The 14,412-nt window shown below is 57.7% G+C and overlaps 1 protein-coding gene across 3 annotated transcripts in view; it reads right to left on the bottom strand.

Moving 5' to 3' along the window:
* Nucleotides 1-7,942, bottom strand: part of MBP (myelin basic protein) — a 62,130-nt gene extending 54,188 nt beyond the window's left edge. Inside the window, exon 1 of one of the 3 annotated variants that reach the window (XM_090285377.1) lies at nt 7,771-7,942. The gene's annotated coding sequence lies outside the window, so the exon portion shown is untranslated. The remainder of the gene's footprint in view (nt 1-7,770) is intronic. The other 2 variants (XM_090285376.1, XM_090285378.1) reach the window with 2 other exon arrangements.
* Between the last annotated feature and the right edge of the window lie 6,470 nt (nt 7,943-14,412).

Here is a 14,412-nt window from a genome sequence, read left to right as displayed (position 1 = left end):
CGGGGTGAACCCCCGCAGGGCGTGACCTCCTGTGACCGGCCCTGTGCCCGGCTCAGGTGGAAACTCCCTCCTGGGCCACACAGGCGGTCATGCCTGGCCTCGCTCAGGTCCGCATGCCGCACGGCCCAGGCCACCCACCCGGCAGTTAGAGGGGACACAGCCACGCGTGTGCTGCCACCCCAGGTCAGTGTGTGCCACGGGACCCAGGCACCCGAGACAGAGCACGCGTGGACTCTTTGGGCATCAGTCACAGCCAGAGCCGGTGACTGAGGGCAGAGCAATGTTGGTTTCGCTCCGGGCACCTTAATCACGTCCAGAACATCTTGTAAATTCCTCTGCGTCAGGCATGACGGCTCCTCCCGGTTGTGCAGGGCACACAGAGGTCAGCTCAGGCAATACGCTGGCACGTGGCCCGGGGCCGGAATCTGACTAAAATACACCCTGAGTTATGGAATGCAGAGGCACTGAGTCCCAGACGGGTTGATCTAAAACCTCCAGATGCTACTCAGCAACCCCGCCGCGGTCCCGCAGGTGATGGCTCAGGGGCACCGGCCGGGCGCCACGTCTTCCCACAGGCCCGGACCGTTCTCCTGGGTGGGTCCCTACTTCTCCGGAAAATGGAAAGATAAACGGTGCTAGCAAGGGGCAGCTCCACAGCACAACAAGGGCGCGGAAGGGACGCTCGGCCCACAGGCAGGAGACCAGCGACAGGGGCCTGCCACGTGTGCAGGGAGGTTTCACAGGTCTGTCCCCTTCCCCGCCCCCCCTCAGTTCACAGGGGCTGCAACTCCGAGGTCAGAAAGAGTGGGGGCCCGAGTTCCCACGGCAGTTTCTGGGGGGCAGCGTGGGGCTTGGTCTGGTCTGATCTTAGCTGCACTTGTAGCTACAAGACAACACATGACCCCTAGAGTGCAAGTCTAAGCTCGGCCACGAGCGGCCCAGATGACGGGGGCAAGGCACGCGGTTGCTCCCGAAAGGGGCTTCTGGGTGCGTGATGTCTCGCGTTTATTAGGGAAAAGAACTCATCAGAAGGTTCAAAGGCCGCCTCATCCTTCATTCTGAGTTTACTGTCCACTCCAAAGACTCTGAGCACGCGAAGGCCACTGGGCCGGTGACGTCATTCATGCCTCTTCCCTGTACTGTGAAAACTATCGCAGGCGACAGTAAGTAACGAAGCGTTACAGGAATGTAACAGGTACATAAGTCCCCTTTACAACTGTCACTGAAAAAATGGCATTTATACCAATGGTCACACGGCCACGGAGCTGGTGTTCTGAGCTCGGACGCGTCCAGGGGCCTCTGTAAGGCCCCTACAGAGCCACATCCCGTCAGGAGGCGATGTCGCGCTCCCCCTAGGCCGGGGCCTTGTAATTTTATTGCTCCGTCAGAATCCAGTTACCCAGGAACGCCTTCTGTAGGAGAAAAGGACTACGGTGTGAAAAACGCAAGCTCTCCGCAGAGTGCGTTCCCTGTAATGTGCTTGTCTGACTGTCTGACCACACAGAACTGACGAGGAAGGGTCTCAGTCACTGACCCCACCGCCCGCTCCCACTTCTTCTCTGACCCCAATCACAGAAGTCAAGTGAGGGGCGGGGATGCCAGAGACGGGACAGGACAGACCAGAGCCCTGAGAAACGGGGACAGCATGTTTGGGGCGGGAAGTCTGAACCCTAGTCCCCGCTGCCACACGCAGCCGGTGGCCTTGGACGCGTCACCTGGTGTCTCTGAGCCCCACTGACTGTCCTTCTGGAGGAGGAAGGGGGCTGGGCTGGGGCTCAGGGTCCGGCAGTGGTGATGGTAACCGCGCTCTGACTCCCAAGGGGATGGGTGCGCATCCGCCACGCCTGCTCCGCAAGCCCAGAATCTTTAAAAGTCAAATGTTTCCAGTCGGGTTTAGGCAGAGCCACCTGTTCGGTGTCTGACGGCTGAGAGTCGGGCTCTGGAAGCTGGAGGTCCCCCTGTCCAGCACGCGACAGGACGGAAACTCTCGGGTGTCCACTGAGTGCTTGGAGCCAGAGAGCAGAGGGGGCGGGGCTCCCACACGTGCGCAAGCACACGCACACACCAATGCACATGTACACACACAAGCGAACAGGCAGCACAGACACATGCGTATGCGCACATGCACACACATGGCCAAGGACACAGCACACGCGCACACACATGAGCAAGCACAAAGCATGCTGACCCATATAGTGCACGCATGTACACAGAGAAAACATGGGACACACATGCACACACATGAACAAGCATACGCATGTGCATGCACTGTCCTCTTTCATGTCCTTGGGATGCCAGGGAACAGCTATACCCACGTTGTCCAGCCTGTGGCTTTGAGGAGGGAACCCTCAGGCCGGCCTGGAATTGTTTCTGGAGACAACGCGTCACAGGAAAGATCCAGACTGAGACCCCAAGCTGCGGCCCGCCCTCAGGGGGAGCAGGTGTAGCAGCCCAGACAGCAGAGCAGGGCCTCTGGCTCGTCCACGGCTCGTCCCAGCACCTACAACAGTGGCTGGTGCAGAGCAGGTGCCCAGCACACACCTAAGTGACCGGGAGAAGACACAGTGAAGTCAGTCCCTGCTCCCACACGTGTGCCCACACGCACACACACAGGCCCGGCCTCGATGGCAGCGCACTGCCTGCAGAGCCCGGCGTGGGCGGGGAGGCTGGAGGGCTGCGTGGCCCCAAGGCCAGCACCGGTGCTGCAGGGAGGTCCCTGTGGCCTCCACAGGAGCTTGGGGGCAGAGGCGGACTAGGCCAGAGCGTGCCCTGCAAGCAGAAGCTGTGTTCAGAGGAACACAGGACACCACAGAGAGGAAGTGGGGGCTCCCCAGCCACTCCTGGGGAGGAAGTGGGCTGCCTCCCCTTGGCTCTGCACTGGAACCTCTACGGGGACAAGCAGAGCAGTGGGCGTGGAGGCCCGGGCCCCGGGCAGCACCCTCAGGGCCTCCCCACGCACGGCCACGCCAGGAGCCCACGGTCAAGGGCGGAGGCAGACCCTCCACAGGGCCTGCCAGGGGGACCAGCGTAGAGATGGGGACGCCGCCCTTCAGAGGTCACGGAGGACCGGTGAGCAGTGAGCAGGCCGCAGAGCTCTGCGGGAATTGCGGGTTAGCTGGGGCGTGTTTATTCATTTGCAACTTGCTCCTTCCCATTCAGCATTGTTACTTTGAACTTGACCTCTGCTGATACCTGAAGTTTTAGGTAATTTACTCTAACTCCTGTGACTATGTCATAATATACAAAAGGTCCGTCCGGAAAAAGTCCAGCCATCGTTAATGTAATGAGAATGGTTTGCACGACATGGATGTAACCCGGCAGCCGAGGAGCACGGACTGAACGCGCCTGCGTGAACAACGACTTCACTGTGCTGGTCCGTGGGGGCGGCAGACACCATTCGGTGAGCTTGCGTGCTGTGTGGCCGTCACATCCAAAATGACTGAGCGAGGAGAGTAACAAATCTGCCTCAGATTCTGCGTGAAGCTTGAACGTTCCTCCACGGACACTATTCAGATGACTCAGAAGTCACAGCTACAGGCAGCTGGTGACTGGCAGCTTCATCACGACAACATGCTCACTCATGAATCACATCTCGTGCAGAGCTTCTTGGTGACACATCAGATCACCCAGGTGACTCAGCCCCCCAACAGCCCAGATTGGCGCCCTGCGACTTCTGGCTTTTCCCAGAACTAAAATCACCTTTGAAAGGGAAGAGATTTCCGACCATTGATGAGATTCAGGAAAATACCACAGGGCAGCTGAGGGTGATGGGGAAACTGTGTGAGGTCCCAGGTGCCTGCTCTGAAGGGGACTGAGGCGTCCTTGTCCTGTGTACAAGGTTTCTTGTCTCTTCTTCAGTAAATGTCTGTTTTCCGTATTACATGGCTGGATACCTTCTGGATGGCCCTCATGTGCCCATAACCCTACTCGTGGCTATTTGTCTGTTTCTCTCTCTCTTTTAGTATCAAAGTCTTTACGCACTAAGATACATGGCTGTAGCTACAGGAGTGCTGAGAAGAACTTCCGGCACGAAGCAGTCACACCAGAACAAAGGTCTCAAACCAATAATCTCAGTTCTAACTCGGGAAACTAAAAGGAAGCGTTAAATTAACCCAAAGCCAGCAGAAGGAGGAAGTGAGGAGGGTAGCAACAGAAACCGGTGAAGCTGAAAACAGGAAACCAGCAGAGGAAAATCAATGAAACAGAAAGCTAGCTTTTAGGGGGAAAATATCAATAGAGCTGATCATTCGGTAGCAAACCACAGACAAAGAAAGAGGAGGCGGAAGTCACTGCGATCAGGCCTAAACGAAGGCTCTCAGTCCGACCCTGGGGTTGTCAGAGCGGCAGTAAGGGACGCCCTCGGGCCTGGTGAGGGTGGGGCCCCTCTGTCCCCTGGGACGGGACTGAGCAGTGACAGCGGCTGGGACTGGGTGTTGACACTCTCAGGAGGATTCTGCTGAGAGAAAAAAGCCAGCCTGCGGCGCTGCCACGTTGTGTGGTGTCCCGTGGTTAGCGTGCACAAAGCGGTGAAATCGGGGGACGGGGGAGCAGGGCCGCGCATGCCCAGGGCTCAGGGAGTGAGACGGGCGCGTAGGCTGTGGCCTTGAAGGGCAGCACGAGGGTCCTGTGACAGTGGGTGGCCACATGATTCTACATGCGTGTTAGGTCACATCGAGCCACACTCCCACATACAGCACGCGTGCTCATGAAACCTGAAACCGCAGGGAGGCTGACGGATTGCATCCACTTCCTGGTTGTGGGATGGTGTTGCTGTTTTGCAAGCTATGAAGGGTGCGTGGGTCCCTCGTGTTATTTCTTACAGCTACATGTGACTGTCCAATGATCTCAAAGGAAACAGGTTTTAAAAACGGCTCCCGTGGGTGCCCTGCAGACCTGCCTCACGCACAGAGATCAGGTCCTCTGTGGAGGGCACATTGGGCGGTGAGGCCCTGGGGTCAGAGGGCACAGCCGTCCCCAGCTTTTCCAGAACATTCTCTAGTGTCTGTTTCTTGTCACACTCCCACTCACAATACCGTGAGTCCAAATTCAACACTGTTTACCCGTGTGACAGACATGAAAAATTATCTCACTGATGTCGTAATGTTCCGTTCCCTGAAAGCAAGTGGGCAAAGCTCCTTTCCCGGCTTTGTTACCCACAGGGCTTCTCTTCCAGACCATCCCGTTCACTCGCACCGTTTTCTGCTGGGTGGCTTGTTTGATGTCACTGAGTTTTAGAACGTTTTATATATCCCAGGGACCCCACCACCGTCTGTGCATCCCCACCGATCCGGGGTCTATGATAGAGCCTCACGCCTACGCCGCGGTGGTGGCAGAATCCAGGCTAATGTAACATTCGGATCCACGTGTTTGGATGTTTAATAATTACCGGGTCTGAGACACTCCTAATGGCTGCAGAACAAGAGCTATTGTCTGCTTGCAACGTGAGGGAGGGAGATTCCGCCCCCAGAGGCAGCTTCAGCCAGCCGGGCGCTCCGGACCGCTCCTGGTCACCTGTGCTCCCCCGGCTGGTTCTTGAGTGAGTCACTGGTCTGCGCCTCCTCCTGGCTCTGTGTCTCCGAGACCTGGACCAGCTGCCATCGGCGTCTCTGCCTGCCCAGAACACGGGGTGCCCTGGGACATTGACTGTGGTGTTCAAACCAGCTCTGGAGCCCCCGAATTCAGCTGGCGCCAGCTTCCTTCAGAGGCGCTCATGGGCCAACACTCATTAAAAATTATCCTAAGTAATCAGAATGCTTTCTTTTCTCCCTATTGACAGCGGAGGGAGGCAAGCGGGGGATGACTAACAAAGCCACGTGACAGCACCATGATACCAAGTCGCCCTGGAGAGGAAGCACGTTTCTGGGAGTGGAGACTCACTTGAAGTGGAAGTTGGATAAGAAGCGGGGAGGGAGGCAGCTCCGTGAGGCTGACGGGCTGTGTCCTGCCCACCACGGCCGTGCTGGGCGGCCGCGAGGGGCTGGTGACCGGCCCCTGGAACGGGGTCTCTGGGCCCCGTTTCCTCATCGGCAGGCGTGAGGGTGTAAGAGGGCAGTTACATCAAAGGGCGCACGCTAGGATCGTCACGTCTGTTAACGGGTGGCTCGCAGAGCAGAGCGTGGCCACTGTAAGGGTCAGTAAAGGCCACCTGGCTACCCAGGGAGAAAGGGCCCCCAAGTGGTGCTGCCACTGAGCCAAAGCTGTCAAGGCTCTAGAGAGAAAGTAAACAGCAAACAAAAGAACCTTCCACCAATAGTTAAAATTCAGGGAGAAACGGGACATTTACAAGAAAGGTGTCCTGCTCGCTGTCCTCATGGACCAAACAGAAGGACCCGACCTTCAAAGCCACAGTGGAACGAGGCAAAGTCGTATCACAGGATGGGCAACTTCTCTGAAGCGCTCTAATCTTTGGGCAGAAAGGTGATACTTCAGAAAGATTTTTAAAGTGCATTGGAACAAAACAGCTTTTGTTGAACCCTGAGCTCATAAAGTCATCATCTCAGAGGAGCTGAATCTCTCAGAGTCACTGTGGATCCACGTTTCACAATAATTTCTGACTGCAGTCTGGCCCTTCAGGCTTCTGCTGACCCCACTTGAAATCAAACTGGTGGCGGGCAGCTTTCGGGGGGGCCCACCCCCGGGAACAGCTGCCTCTCCCTGGCTCCCGGCTCCCCACACCTGGGGCCCAGGTGCTTGAGGTGCCCGGTGTGGGGCCCAGCCAGTTAGGATGGCTTTGAGCTGAAGGCCACCGGTCTGTAAATGGTCCCCCTGGCCTTGGCAGGCTTCCTCCTCTCCCCAAACCAGTCTCAAGTAGGCGGGCGCCTCAAGTCTGCTCCCCTTCCTCTGAAACACTCTTTGCAGCCTGCGTGGGGTCACAGCCGCCCGCCCACGCGCAGGTCCCCACACACGCGGCGGTGCCAGGGCCTTCCGCGGCAGAGATGAGGGGTCACATGGTGTCGATTCGCAGTCCTTGCAACTGCTGAACAGGGAAGCAGGAACCAGAGCGCACCCGCTTCCTGCCAGCCTCCCTCTGAGACACCCAGAGAAACCTTCCCCTTTAACAAAGCCCACCCCGCCATCCCACGGGGGACGAAGGAGGAGACCCTAAGGGACGCTCGGCGCTGCCCCTAGCCAGACCTGGAGCCACCTGGGCTCCCGGGACGACTGCAGACCCACTAGCCTTCAGCCGCCCCTCCGGCGTGGGGACCCGGGAGGCTCCTGCCAAGGGGGTCCCTGGCCAGCGCCGGGGGGCTAGTGGGCGCAGGTGGGCGCGGGCTGCGCGGCCAAGCCCCGCGGGCCCAGAGAAGGGGAAGCTGGGCTTCGCCCCGGGGCGCAGGGACGGGGGTGGTCCGCCCCGCTCCAGGTCAAGAATAGGAAGCACTCTAAGCTCCCAGGGACGCGAGCCTTCCGTCGGCTCGTCACCAGCACCATCTCCGCACGCCCAGAGCGGCCACTTGGGCCCTGCTCACCCCGACCCTGCACTCCGCCCCACCGCCACCCCCAGGTGATCCCGGCTGCGAGCCCTGCCAGAGACCACCCGGGAGACGCGCCGATTCCAGACCCACGTCTACACCCCGCGCCGTCGAGCGCAGGGAGGCCGCGGGGCCGCCACCTGCACCCACCTGCCCGCCACCTGCACGGCTGCCGCGGGGTCCTTCCACGCGGACAGGGAGGGACCCGAGTCCAGAGCGAAGCCAGCCCCGCGCCCCGCCCCAGCCCCCCGCGCCCCGCGATCGGAGACAAAGCGCCGCCGCCCCCGGGACAGTCACCCACCGCGCTGTGCTCGCTGCTCTCAGGCCGAGGGATGTGCCGGGTCCAGGCCGCCTCCCCGCCGCCCGGGCCCCGAGCGCGGGGACCCCGGGGCCTTCGGCGCTGCCTTCCGGGTCGGGGACGCGGGCCGCCACGGCCCAGGCTCGTCCTCACTGGCGCGCAGCGGTGACGGACGGCGCTGCTCCAGGCCCGCGCGCTCCCCGCCCATCCCCGCCTCCCCGGGCTTCCTGCTCCCAGGTAAACACTGCGGAGCCCCACCCGCCGCCCCCGCCAGCGCAGTGGGAGACGGGAGGACCCTGAGGACGACCTCGCGTGGCTTGGCCGCGTGGAGCCTCGGACACACGCGGGGATCCCGAGCACTTCAGCCCGGGAGGGCGGGGCCGGAGTGCAGCGCCGCTGACCTTCAGCCCCAGCTTCTGAGACCACCTGAGACAGCATCTCTGCACCGCGGCGCGACCCAGGGCCTGGGCCCTGCCAGCTGGTCGGAATCCACTGCCCTCCCGGCTCCTAGCAGCGTCTTCCATGCGCGGGGTCTGGGGTTCCCAAAGTCTGGCCCTTGGGAACAGCTGGGGATTAGCTCTGCTGGGACCCAAGGCCACCCACAGGCCTTGGGCTGGAGAGCTCAGCGGGCAGGTGTGGAGCCCACGAGACAGGCCAGGGGGGGCCGAGCGGGGCGCAGCTCCTTGGCTTGGAGCCCCTGTCCTCAGGGTCGGAAGGTTTGGCCATTAGGGCTCCTGGACGACACAGATTGACGGAGTCGGAGACCTCTCCCTGGATTCTCAGCCTCCTCCTGAAGGCGGAAAAGTAGCGGGCCAAGGGTGACACCCCCCTGAGACCCCAGCACACTGCCTGCCTTAGGGGCCAGATCAGGGAATGGAGCGCCACACCCCAGGAGTGAGTTGGCGTCCTTTGGGGGCACGTTATTCCTCGGGGCTCCGCAGAGAAGGAGAACCCGTCAGAGGTGGCGCTGGCCATCTGCGGACCTGCCCGCCCTCCATGCAGACATTTGTTGGAGGGAACTGGACCTCGCGATTGGGGGCTGTAAGTGCGGAACGTGCAGGGTGGGCGGCAGGCTGGACGCTCAGACGGGGCCTCACGCTGTAGTCTGGGCCGAATCCCTTCTCCAATAAGCCTCGGTTTTCCTCGGGTTTTGTTGGAAGACTCCCCGGGGACTAGAGGGCTCCCCCACATTGTCGAGGGTAACCCCCTTACGTCAGCTCACTAGAGATACGAGGCCGAATGACAAGACGTCTTCACGGCGGCACCTGGTTGACCGCAGGGGCTCCCGCTGCCCCGCTGCCCCCTGACAACATGAACTGCCCCCCACGGAGGTGCTCACTGCGCTTCCTAAGGGCAGTCGGGACGAGCGCAGACTTTCCAGTCGAACGTGGGTTTTCTCACGGGGGTGTGCGCAGACTTTCCAGACGAGTGCGGCTCGCCTCGTGTCACGGACCGGAATCACACAGATCCCCTTCCTTGCAACTTTTCTCTGTGGTGCAAAGCCACACAGGCGAGAATGTGCTTTCCCTCCGCCTCCGACCCTATGAACTTGGAGGAAATCATCGCCCCGACGACAGACATCTGGATGCTTCTGAAAGCGAGCGTTCGGGGAGCTGAGAGGTGAGCGCAGGCGAGGCCCCGAGCCCCTGTGCCGGTGACCCGCGCAGGGGGGGCTGTGCGGGGGTGTCTCTGCGTCCGCAGGTGCCGGCCGTTCTCCCCTGGGAGGGCTGCGCTCGCACCGCTGCTGACCAGTATGAAAAGGTAGGTAAATGCAAGGTTCAGGTGCTGCCCTACAAGTTTTTTGGTCCCCTCCGGCCTGTGTGGAAAGCCACCCGAGAGACGTGTTGACGTGTGTCCGTGGCTGCTTTTATGAAAAGTTCAGTTTATCCGTCTACGCGATGGAGATTCCCATGACAGCGCACAGCCGAGGTCAGCTGGATGCTCAGGCGGGATCTGGTCGCAGCGAGGAGGTGCTGGTGGCAATTCTAGCGTCCTAACGCCATTATTGGAAAGCTCTGATTCATGATTAAATGCAAATGCCAGAGGGAGAGGTAAACGGAATGGACGCTCTCAACGATTTTCATTTCTCAGGAACGGGTTTCGGGTCTTCCCTGATCCGATTTCCCGAGGACGGAGGTGCAGGCGCGCGTGGGGCCAACTCCCAGCGGCCGTGTTCATCCAGGAGGCCGGCTGGGCGTGGGGTCAGAGATCCTGTCGGCCTTCTCATTCCCCTCCCTCCCAACGTCATCCAAAATAAACCTGACCGGATGTTTATAAACACATAAACTCACCAATAAATATTGCAGGGTCCTTTCTATGACCTTATGTGCTAATGACTCAAAGAAATAACTACAGGATGGGGAAGGTCTGGGGGTTACTGAATTCCTCAGAACGTTGGGAAATGGTTGAGAGTTGTTTAGTCCTCACCTTTGGACTGGGCTGGGCACAGCGGGGGCACCCTGGCTGCGTGGCGGGGAGGGCAGAGGCCCCGGCGGGACCTGCAGAGAGGCCCTACTCTCCTCTCGTTTCCCCGATGAAGCCCGGGCCCTGCTCACTGGCTCCTTTTACTGAGATTCACTTTTTCACATTTTAGTAATTATCCTTTAAGGGACTTTAAATAGGGGTCCCCACTCCTATCTTTGGGTTGAACGTTGACCCTAGTACATCTTCTGGGTTATACCTGGACCGCGGACTCACCAGTGGACTGATTTCTTCATAATGTCACCGGCACTGGAGGCATGTGTGACAGAGGACACTTACCAAGCACCTCACCCGGCCCTGGCAGAGCCTGCTCCGCGTGCTGCACCCTGTTCTGAGTCGGGGTACACCTGCAGCTACCTACCTGGGGTTCTGAACAGGCCAAGAGGCCTCCTCCAAACACCTGCCCGGGGCCCAGTGATGGACGGACGCCGGGGTGGGTGTCACTCTGTCAGGATGGTGGCTGCAGAGGGGACACGTGTGGAAGGCAGGGCATCTCACCCCGGGCCTTCTTGCCCTGTGGGTCAGGCCATTCTCTGTTAAACGAGGCCGTCCGCACATACAGGGAGTCTACCTTCCCGGCCTGCACCCACTAGGCGCCAGCAGCACCCACACGCGTCGTGACAACGACAAATGTCCCCAGACAATCCAAGGTGCCTCCTCCAGGAGACCCTGCCCACGAATAGCCCTGGATATGTGGCCCTGGTGTGCCTCTGCTTCCTGCAGAATCAGAGCTTTGAAACTGGGTTGTTCTGGTTTGACAAAAAATCCTGTCCAGTCGGGTCAGCTTTTATCTTTAGAGTCAACCTATTCAACTTCAGAGGTAATGACATCATACTCATTTTGAAAACCAGCCAATTCCCCATTTTTAGCCTATAAATTGGACATAATTGTGTTTATTTTAATCCTCACCCAAGAACAATTTTTCATTGCTTTTACAGAGAGAAGAAGGGAGAGAGAGAGGCTTCGATGTGAGAGAGAACTATCAACTGGTTGCCTCCTGTATGTGCTCTGACTGGGAATCGAACCCGCAACCTCTTGGATACGGAATGATGCTCCAACCATCTGAGCCACACCGTCAGGGCATAAGTATCAACTTTATTAATATAATTAAGATTAATAATGGAAATTGTTAATGATTAAGAGTATACTATTAATACACCCCTGGCTGGTTTGGCTCAGTGGATTGAGCGTCGGCCTGCGAGCTAAGTGTCGCTGGTTCGATCTTCCAGTCAGGGCACATCAGAGAAGGAAAACTCTGACTCCAAAAAACCTCCGCTGCCTTGCGGCATACCTCTTCAGGGGAAAGGCTAAGGGGGTAAACCCCGACAGAAAATCCGGAGCCGGAGTCCCTAAGGCGGTTTGACGTTGTAGTCAACACCGGCAACTCCTGCGGCGCACCTGAAGCCAAGCTGTATTGACTCCGTCTTTCCCTTGGATCCTTCAGCTGCGAAGAGAGGGGGAGGTCTGCTGCATGGGCAACAGCAGACCCTCCATATCACCCTGCCCAGGCTCTGTAGCTTCAGCTTCACTGGAGAGGACACTCCAGCGTCATCGCAACATGTCAATTCAACACGGGAGGAGACAGATACCGTGTCACTCCCGAGTCGGACTGCACAGCCATTCTCGGCGGTGCAGATAGACTCTCAAGAAGCTACGCCATCGTCTCTCGAGACGGACGGCTGCCGACGACGACGACTATTAATAACAGTAACAGTGGACTTGCGGCCAAGATGGAGGCATAGACAGACACCTCGCGTCTCCCTCCACAACTAAAAAGGAACACAACTACCTCAGAACTAGAGACAACCAGAAGTTCCAGAAAACCGAGCAGCGTGGAAGTCCAGCAAACAAAGATATAAAGAAGAAATACTCACCCAGACAGGTAGGAGGGGTGGAGCCAGGGCAGAGAGGATGCGGTGTGGTGGCAACAGCGGTGGTGGCAGTAGCAGGCCAGCAGAGATCACAGTCACATGTTTTAAAAAGTCAGGAGGGACACCTGGGGAGCATTCCCAGCCCCAGACCTCAACAAACTGTGCAGCTCACGGTCCCAGCGCCGGGGAAAATAAAGCCTCATTGCTTCTGACTGTGCAGACCAGTGGGGGTTGGGGCGGAGGCAGAAACTGCTGGTCTCAGCAGAGTCTGCTTGTTTAAAGGGCCCCCACGGTCCTAGAACGTCTGCAGACCCACCCACTCTGGGAATGACAGACAGGGCAACAGCTAGAGGGGCGCCAGTCCCATACAGAAGTGGGAGAAGTGCCTGAAAAGGGGCAAGTGCTGAGCAAGCAGCATTGTTTCCTCTCAGACCCCTCCCCCACACACAGCGCCACAACGTGGTGAAACAGGTTGCCCTGTACTGATGAATTCCTAAGGCTCCGCCCCTTACAATGTAACAGGTGTGACAGCTCTACCTAAGACACAGAGGCAAACAAACACAGGAGCCTGTCAAGATGAGGAGACAGAGAAGTATGGCCCAAAAGGAGGAACGGATCAAGGTTTCAGTGGGAGAACTAAGTGACGAGGAGATAGCAAACCTAACAAACGAGGAGTTAGCCAACCTAACAGTGTAGAGTTCAAAACACTGGTGATAAAGATGCTCACAGGCTTGACAGATATGCTTGAGTACAGCAAATGCATAAGAGAAGTGAAGGCTATGCTAAGTGAAATGAAGGAAAATCCACACAAAACCAATGGTGAAGGGAAGGAAACCAGGGTTCATATCAATGATTTGGAACATAAGGAAGAAAAAAACAGTCACCCAGTGCAGAATGAGGAATCAAGAATTGAAAAAAATGAGGAAAACTTCCCAAATTTTGCAAAGGAGATGGACATACAGGTCCGGGAAGCACAGAGGGTCCCGGGTGAGCTGGACCCAGAGGAGACCACACCAGGACGCATCATGAGTGAGATGCCAAAGGTGAAAGATAAAGAGAGAGTCCTGGGGGCAGCAAGAAAGAGGCGGAGAGTTGCCTACAGGGGGTGCCTATAGGACTATCAGCTGATTCCTCAGAGGACACTTTGCAGGCAGGAAGGGACTGGCAAGCAGTATTCAATGTCATGAAAGGCAACCTGCAACCAGGATTACTCTCTCCAGCAAGTCTATCATTTGGAATGGAAGGGCAGATGAAGTGCTTCCCAGACAAGATAAAGCTAAAGGAGCTCATCATCACCAAGCCATTATTATATGAAATGTCAAAGGGACTTACTTAAGAAAAAGAAGATCAAAACTATGAACACTAAAATGACAACCAACTCACAACTATCAACAACTGAATCTAAAAAATAAAAAGAAAATCCAACTAAGGAACCAGAACAGGAACAGAATCACAGGTATGGGGATCATTTGGAGGGTTATCAGCTGGGAGGGGGGAGGGGGAGAAATGGGGAAATGATGCAGGGATTAAGAAGCATAATTGGTTGGTACAAAATAAGAGAAGTTAAGAATAATATAGGACAGGGTGAAGCCAAAGAACTTACATGCACGACCCGTGGACATGAACTAAGGGGGGTGGGTTGCTGGAGGGAAGGGGGATACTGGGAAGAGGGGAGCAAAGGGGAAAAAATTGGAACTACTATAACAGCATAATCAATAAAATATACTTAAAAAATAGTAACAGTAATGGCACCTCCCTACAAAGTTAGACAGGTGTGCGGTGTAATCGGGTGTGTGTTTACAATGGGGAAACTGAGGCTCGGGGTGGGGGGAAGTTTGCTCACGTTGCCTGCGACAGTCACTGTCTGGGCTTGAACGTGTGCTCTGATTCTGAGCCCCAGCTTCCTCTGGCAGCACCACTCCGAGTCTGAGACAAAGGGGTGTTTCTACGAGCAAACTGAGTCGGCCCCTCACTTGGGGCTCCCAAGTGTTAAGGACCCATGTTCCTCAGACCCCCAAGGTGGTGAGTGAAGACGTCTGGGGGACGTGACCGGGGCCTGCCTTGTCCATGCTCATGACTCCCAGCGAGCCAGCCGGGCGCCGAGGCTGGTGTGGGAGCCAGGGCCGAGCCCCCGCAGCCCTCGGCAGGGCGCAGACACCCACGGTGCCGCCAGTGCCCCCCCCCCCAGTTGTTATGTCTCCTTGTCCACAGCCGGCCTGGCCCTGGCACTGGCCTCTGGAGCGGACTCCTGAAACGGTTCCCAGCGTGCTTAGGATCCGCGGGACCTGCTGGT

The sequence above is a fragment of the Furipterus horrens genome, unplaced genomic scaffold (genome assembly GCF_987537825.1).
Source record: "Furipterus horrens unplaced genomic scaffold, mFurHor1.1.pri manual_scaffold_8, whole genome shotgun sequence".
Lineage (NCBI taxonomy): Eukaryota > Metazoa > Chordata > Mammalia > Chiroptera > Furipteridae > Furipterus > Furipterus horrens.
The sequence above is the reverse complement of the archived record's forward strand: the minus strand, read 5'-3'. Positions and strand labels throughout refer to the sequence as shown.